Source organism: Cannabis sativa, chromosome 5 (genome assembly GCF_029168945.1).
Source record: "Cannabis sativa cultivar Pink pepper isolate KNU-18-1 chromosome 5, ASM2916894v1, whole genome shotgun sequence".
In the NCBI taxonomy this organism is placed as follows: Eukaryota; Viridiplantae; Streptophyta; class Magnoliopsida; order Rosales; family Cannabaceae; genus Cannabis; species Cannabis sativa.
In genome coordinates this window covers 13,043,502-13,052,578 of record NC_083605.1, presented here as the reverse complement: position 1 = coordinate 13,052,578, position 9,077 = coordinate 13,043,502, and positions in this window count along the sequence as shown.

Below are 9,077 nucleotides of genomic sequence, written 5' to 3'. Positions count from 1 at the left end.
TAAGAGGTTTGGAAATACCTTGGTGAAAATTTCCCGGTTGTAAGGGTTAGTCAAGCCCATTAACTTGGCTCGATATTGGAACTCAAAGCTAGGTCCATAGCTTTGAAGACCAAGGACGTAGGTGGCATAGCTCTACCGAACCTTGTAAAAATCGAGAGTTTGCATTTTCTAATCCTTAAACTCTTTACTTTACAAGTTTAATTATTTGTCTTAATATATTGCTTGCCATACTACTTGCTTTTATTTGATTAAGTGACTAATTGCATAATTTTGTGTTAAAAGTTTTAATTTACCGAAATTAGTTTAAATTTCCAATTCACCCCACCTCTTGGAAACATATCTTGGGCTAACAAGCATAAATAAAAGTATATATTAACTAAATTATAATTTAATAAACATTTGTTGTGATTTTATTTAATTTTTCTTTTTTTTAGAAAAAATGTGTAATGTTTAAATGATTTAATAAATATTTTATTTTAATGATTTATTTTAATATTTTAAATTTTTACTAGTACTTATGATATAATTATATCATAAATTAGTTATTTTGAGTTATTAATGTAAACAATATAAAATGTGAAATCTTTTAAGTAAAATATATTCATTTAATGAAATATTTAGTATGAATTGTTAGAGTCGTTGTACTAAAAAATAGATGATTCTACATCAAAATTATACAATCATTAGAGATGGTCGAAAATTATACATTATTTTTTTATTATTTTATCACAAATTTTTATATTACACCTTATACCATTTTCGCTAGTAATAATAATAAAATAATAACTATATATTTTAATAGATGAAAGAAAAAAAATCATAAAAATATAAAAATATAATTTTGAACCTTATTAAATAACTTGTAATTACATTTAGAAAGTTAAAAAGTTCCCGATTATCTCATTTGATGCATCTAAATTTTTGCACATTTTTTCAGAATTTTGAAACTTTATCTTATTTTAACTATATTGATGTGGGTATAGTCTTTTTTAATCTTTCTTTTTTTTTTTAAAAAAAAAAAAATAAAAATTGAGAAGAGAATCTATAAACTAAAAGCCATCAGCAGTGGTGATCACAATGTGGATCACCTCCCAATTAATTAAGAGTTCAAACAACGAAAAACATTAGAATGGGCTGCCAAATTTACAAGATGGTGAGAGCAGTGAGCACCCATATTCATTGGGTATTGCATATATAGCTGGGTACTTTTTATGCGGCGGGATGTTAATTGGATCACATCCAATAGATTTAGACTCATACGATCCAATCTAATTATTTATTGGATATTGGATTTTGCCATCCGATCCAATTCAATTGAATTGAGTCATCCGATCTGATCTGATCCAATGGATGTATTGGATTGGATCGGTTCCATCCATTGGATGCTTTAACTAGTTTTTTATTGGATTGGATTGGATCCATCCAATGGATCCAATGGATGAACAAGTCCAATACATCAAATGCAAATATTATATAAAATATTAAATCAATGTGTGCATGTGCATAGTAAAACTTATTAATAATTAATATATTTTTTTAAAATAAAATAATTAAATATATAAAATTATGAATATTAAATATGATTGGATAGACATTGGATGATATTGGATTGGATCGGTTCGGTTATCCATTGGATCGGATGTCCCATCCAACATTCGATCCGATCCAATTGGATTTTTAAAATTTGCATCTGATCCGATCCAATTATGATTGGATATCCGATTCTATTGGACCGGTTGAGATTGGATCGATCGATTGGGATTGGATCGGATGACTTTCTGCACACCCCTATACAGCGTTGTGTTATTTTTTAAATAGAAATATTATCTCATTTTATATATAGTATTTTTATTTAATTTGATTGATATTTTACACGTAAAGTATTTTATATATTAATAAAGTATCTATATATATTTGAGTAAAAGCTAATATTTATACTATTATATTAAATTATCGAAAATATTAACACATACTTTAATATATTCTAGATGTAAAAATTAATGTGAAATTATCTTATATAATATTTTTTTAATTTTTTTTTTAAATTTAAGATTTGGGTTGCTTCTGTAGTTTTTACGGAAGTTTCTATGTGGGTTGCTATGTGTATTTTGGTTACGATTTAGGTTGTTTCGTTAGTTGCTATAGAAGTTTCTGTGTGGAATTCTGTAAAAATGTACGTAAAAAAACTATTTGAAAGTTTAAAAATAAAAAAAAATAAAAAAACATAAAATTAATTTATACTATAAAATGATTTAAAAATAATTATATAATTTGAAATAAAATTATTTAAAAAATAAAAATGTAATTAAACATGATAATTGTAGTAATATATTTCTTTCAGAAATAATTTGATACCATTTATTTGTTAAATGAAGGTGGCGTTTGTTAACACTTTTATTTTTTAAATTTTTCAATCACAAAAGTAAAAGTAAAATTTTTGTTTTTAAAATTTTAATTTTAAAAATAAAAATGTGTTCTGTAACAAATTTTGTTTTTCAATTTTAAAAACGTAAAATAAAAATGTGTTCTGTAAATTTTATTTTAATTTTTATTTGTTGATTTTATTTAAGAGTGGTTCGGAGCCAAGTTTGAGGTTAGGATCGGGGACGGGTCCAAGTCCAGGACTGGGATCGGGTTCGATTTCCAGGATCTAAGTTGGGGTTGGAGTCTAAAATATTAATGAAAAAGTTGTTTAAAAAAAATGTTGAAAGTGTTATTTTTTAAAATTTAGATTCTTAATTAAAAAATTGAAAAGTAAAAACTGTTTTATAGAACATTATTTTGGAAAATATTTTTACTTTTCTAATTTTAAAAATAAATAACTGTGGCTGAAAATAAAAAGTTGTGACTAATTATGAATTATAATTCTTACGTTGTGACTAAAAAGTCAATGACTAAAAATATTACTCACAAAAATTGTAATTTGTTGTGACTAAATATGTTGTTAGTCAAACTTGTTGTGACTAAAACTAATTTAGTGACAACATGTATTTCAATACTATATTTTAGTCCGAAATAATTTTTTATTGTGACTAAAATCACATTTAGTCAAAAAAAATTATGTTGTAAAAAAAAACAAATTATCACTAAAGGTAACTTTTTTTTAGATACACGATCTTAACTCTTTACAACTAAAAAGCCATTAACAAAAAAAATCATATTTTTTTTATCATCTATTATTCACCAATTTATATAACCGATCATTGTTGGATGATTTCAAATTAAATATCCAAACTAATTATTTTTTCTTTCTATTAAAATTAAAGTCATAATTAATAAATAATCCAAAAGGCTATAAAATTATTTGAAAAATTTTACCCACAAATTTGCTTGATGTTGTTTTCTCATCTTTGGATGGTATTGAAAAAGGATTCTTATCCTATATTTTTAAATGTAAGGCTAATGTCTTTCAAGAATAGATGCTCTTAATTATTATTTCTTGCCTTGAAAACTCATCACAAAATATTGAGGCAGCTTATAATAAAAAGATCATGCACGTTGTTTCAAAGAGATAACAACTCAAAAACCTACGTTGATGCTTTGTACAACTAAAAGATTTGGATAATTTTTTTACCCTTATCCATGATCTCTTTGACATTACTGCAAAAGATAACCAAGAAAAGGATAAACAGAACAAAGATTAAGAACGAAAGAGAAGAGAGAAAAGAGGGAAGAGAAAGATTGAATCAGAGAAAGAGATTGATTCATTGATTAGCTCTAAAAATAGAGAAAGAATTTATACAATGCTAAGACAATGAAAGATTAGTTACAACAACCAACTGACAGCTCATAACCAGAACAGCTTTATAATAGAAAATAACAAACTAGCTGACAGCAGTGCAAACTAACATACTTAACTTTTAATTGTCATAACATCCTCCCTCAATCTCATCATTAAAGAGTCTTCAATAGTGAGATTGTTTCTGAAGCTAACAAATCAAGCACTTGAGATAGCTTTGGTAAGACCATCTGCCAATTGGTCAAAGGAAGGAACATGTTTAACTTCAATGAGACCCTGCTAAACCTTTTCTCTAACAAAGTAGAGATGTAACTCAATGTGCTTGCGGTTTGGGCATGCAAAACAGGGTTTTGAGTGAGCATTATGGTACTCAAATTGTCACACCAGACTACAGGAGGTCGTGTGAGATTAAGATGAAGCTTAGAAAATAGAGATTGGAACCAAGATATCTCTGCTACAACACTTGCAAGACTCCTATACTCAGCTTCAGTACTAGACCGTGAGACTGTATGCTGCTTTTTGCTTTGCCAAGTGATGAGATTTGATCCCAAAAATATTGCAAAACTAGAGGTACTTCGCCTATCATTACAATCCGTAGCCCAATCTGCATCGCAGAAGGCTTTGAGATCAAGGCAAGCAGATTGCTTCAGATGCAACCCATGATATTGTGTGCCACTAACATACCTTAGAATTCTCTTCACTGCCAACCAGTGACTTTGCAATGGCTTATGCATGAACTGGCAGACTTTATTTAAACTAAAAGCAATCTGAGGCCTTGTGATGGTTAGGTATTGCAATGCTCCAAATATAGATCTATCAAGTTGGACATCTTCAATGGGATCACTTCCATAAGCAGAGAGCCTTTGTCCACTTGTCATAGGAGATGCATTTTCGCCTCACAGAGAAGATCTCTAATGTATTTAGTTTGAGTTAGCATTATCCCTTGGTCAGTGTACAACACTTCAATACCAAGGAAGTAGTCTAACAATCCTAAATTTTTTTAGAGAAAACTCATTATGGAGCTGAGTTATATGGGATTTGATAGTAGATTGATCACTTCTAGTGATCAATATATCATCAACATAGACCAAGATGATGATTATTGAATTTGGTGTGTGTTGAATGAACATTGAATGATTTGCCTTGGATGACACAAATCCAAGTTTGGTCAGACACTGTTGCAGCCTCTCAAACCAAGCTCTTGGAGCTTGCTTTAATCCATAAAGAGCCTTGTGAAGCTTGCAAACAAGATGAGGTATTGTGGGATCTTCAAACCAAGGTGGTTGTAGCATATAAACTTCTTCTTGAAGGTTGCCATTTAAAAGGGCATTGTTCACATCTAGTTGTCTCACACACCATCCTTTGCTTAGGGCAAGAGTTAATACAAATCTTATTGTAACTGGTTTAACAACTGGACTAAATGTCTCAGTGAAATCAAAACTAGGTTGTTGGTGAAAGCCCTTAGCAACAAGCCTTGCTTTGAACTTGTTCACAGAACCATCAGCATTTTCTTTGATTCTATACACCCATTTGCACCCTATACCTTGTCTCCCAGGAGGCAACTTAACAAGAGTGTAGGACTTGTTTTTCTTCAAAGCCATCATTTCTTCAGACATACCATTGTTCCAATGTCCGTACAATAAGGCATGTTGAATGGACTGAGGAAGTTTGGACACAATGAAAGTCTTTGGCTTGTAAATTCCTGACTTGGATCGATTTTGCATGTTGTGTTTAGGTTGCTGAGCCAGAGATGAAGCAACATTTGTGATGCAAACAGGCTATTGTTGCCTCAGATTAGTAGCAATATCATGTGCACTATGAGTTGAGACAGCACCTGGTACACGTATCTCAATATCATTAGGTGCTGAAGCACCAGTAGCAGCAGCATGAGCAGGTGCAGAAGCTGGAGTAACATTAACAGTAGTAGGAATAGTAGCAGAAGCAGGTGTTAATGCTGAGACTTGACCTGCAACCTGGTCACCAAAAAAATGTTGATGTATATCAGCAGTTCTGTCAATGTAAGAACATAAGGGATCGACATGGCATTCTTGAGAACCACGTGTAATTGGGATTGATGGCACATACATGGTTACCGCAGTGGGAATGTGTGCTGAGGGCAAGCAGGTAGGAATTGACAGATTTTGTGAATTTTGAGACTTAGACACTTTAGCATAAGGAAATTGATGTTCATCAAAGATTACATCTCTTAAGATATATAGCCTACCATTTGAACCTAGAGACTTGTAACCCTTGTGATTAAGACTATACCCAAGAAAGGTACAAGGAGTTGACCTAAATTGGAGTTTGTGCTTGTTATAGGGTCTTATGTTAGGATAGCAAACCAGTTGTAATCTGGTTTAATGTTGAACATAACTTCTATTGGAGGTTTGTCGCCTAATAAAGGTGAAGGAAGTCTGTTATGAAGGTAAACCAAGGTTCTAAAAGCCTCATCCTAGAATTTAAATGGTAGGTGTGCTTGAGCAAGCAAAGCTAGACCATTTTCAACAATGTGTTATGCTTTCTCTCATCAATCCCATTTTGCTCATGTGTAGTTGGACATGGATGGATGTGAGTGACTCCCATTTCCTGTAAATGGCTGGTAAATGACCTATACTCCCCTCCCCAGTCGGTTTGAAGACACTTTAACTTGAAGCGAAGATGCAACTCAGCTTCATTTTTGAAGTTTAAAAATACTTTCAAAGCTTCAGATTTATTTTTCAACAGATATATCCAAGTGAATCGGGAATATACATCAACAAAGTGGACATAATATTTATATCCATTGAAAGAATCTATATGTGAGGGTCTCCATAAGTCCGATACAACAAGTTGTAAAGGCTCAGTGTAAACTGTTTGAGATGCCTTAGGAAAGGGCAGCTTGTGGATTTTTCCTAAGCAAGAGGCTTCAGAAACAGAATTGGATTCTTTATTGATTGAGATATTACAAGATTGTAGCACAGACTTTACAATTTTCTTGGATGGATGGTCAAGCCTATTATGCCAAACATCAAAAACTGTAAAATTATTGGAATTATGACTACAACTTGTACAATTATTGGTAGCTATGAATTCACTTGAACTCGGCTGAGAAGACACCATAAGGGAGTTAACAGGGGACTGAGGTCTGAATCTAGACTGAGAGGGTTGAACTTGAGGAGATGATTGCAGCTGAATGTCCTCAAATTCAAATGAATACGGGTCAGTCTTGTGTTTCCCCATGAGAAGAGTAGCATGTGTCACCTAATCTTTCACAAGACAACAGTTAGAATGAAACTGAAAAATACACACCATTATCTTCAGCAAATTTAGATACACTAACAAGATTCTTAGTGATAGTAGGAACATGCAACAGATTTTTAAGAAGTAAAGGTTGAGAATGACAAGATTTTTAAGAAATGAAAGTGTGACCAATGTGTTTGATAGGCCGAACTGTACCATCACCAACATACATGCGTTCAGGGCCATTGTAGTCACTGCTGTTCATGATGTTTTGAGCATCTGGAGTGCAGTGATTGGTTGCTCCTGAATTGGGGTACCAGTTGTTGTCTGAAGTTTGATTAGCAACAGCAATATTAGCTTGTGCAGTAGGTGGTGCTGCTGTTGAGCTAGAAGCAGGAGAGTGACTAAAAGATTTATCAAATCTGTAGTAACAATCCTAAGCAATATGACCAATTCTGAAGCAGATTTGACATTGAGGTTTATTACTCGATGGAGAAAATCTTCCTCTTGAAAAACTAGCTCCACCTCCTCTTGATACACTTCCAAAAGCACGATCATTAGAGTAAAAGGAGTTACTTGAAGAAAAGTTAGGACTGTTACCTTGAGAAAAATTGTTTCTATTGAAGTTTCCATTGTAATTCCCTCTTTGAGGATGAAATTGATTGTGATTTCCTTGCTGACTTTGTCTGAAGTTCCTATTACTTGTGTAATTAGCTTCAGGATGAACATCAGCCTCATTTGTAACGACATGAGAACTGACATCCAATTTAGTGTCAATCTTCTCAATTCTTGACTCAGAGGCAAGAAGCATAGCCTCGATCTCAGCTACAGAGTAGCCTTCGATCCTTGTGTTGACAAAAATCACAAAGGTATCATATATGCTAGGCAGTCCTTTGAAAATAGCTCCAATATGATCTCGTACTGATAGAACTTCCCCAACCGAAGCTAACAGATCTATATGTTGTTTAATTCGAAGAAGGTACTCATTCATTCCAAGATTTCCTTTCTTGATGTTCTGAAGCTTGGTTCTGAACTCAAGTATCTTATCTGAGACTTGAAGTGTAAAGTATTTTTCCAGTGTTCACTAGATCTGACCAGCTGATTCGCATCCCACCATGTGAGTTAGCAAGCTTTTAGACATAGATGAGAGAAGCCAGGACACAACCAATTGGTCTTGAACGTCCCACTCAACGTAAGCTGGATTCAGATTGTTCGAGGCTTGATCTACATCAGACAGAAATTTAGGTGGAGGAGCAGCTCCTTGAATAAAGTGCAGTAAACAATTTCCTCTGATAGCTGCAATAACTTGTTGCTTCCACAGCAGAAAGTTGTGGTCATTGAGTTTCTCAAAAAGAATATGATTAAAGAACACAGTAGACGATTCATTTGATTCCTTCCCTCTGCCATTGGCAGCTCCAGGACCGGTTGAGTGTTGATGTTGATTGCTCGAGTTGCTGGTAATGACATTCGCCATTAATGGTGGAAATTGCTCTGATACAATGTTGAAATTCCTCCTTGACATTACTGCAAAAGATAACCAAGAAAAGGATAAACAGGACAAAGATCAAGAACGAAAGAGAAGAGAGAAGAGACGGAAGAGAAAGATTGATTCAGAGAAAGAGATTGATTCATTGATTAGCTCTAAAAATAGAGAAAGAATTTATACAATGCTAAGACAATGAAAGATTAGTTACAACAACCAACTGACAGCTCATAACCAGAACAACTTTATAATAGAAAATAACAAACTAGCTGACAGCAGTGCAAACTAACATAACTAATTTTTAACTGTCTTAACAATTATCAATCCAAATTTTTATATGCCAGTGATTCAAACTTTGTTAGCTTTAGTTAGTTAGTTTATACTGTTAACTAACTAACTTATTCGTTGAGTGTTCTTTCAATGTATTGAGTAGAAGATTTTTTATCTTCTTTATGCCTATATAAACTGTTTTGTAATCCTCTTCATTAATAAATAAATACAGAATACTCTTTCTTTCAATTCTTCTCTATCTGTTTTTGTCCCAAAACCTTACAAGTTATCAGAGCATTCTCTTTCGTTCATCAATGAAGATTCCTCATACCTCTATAAGTTGAGCATCAAGATTGAACAATGCAG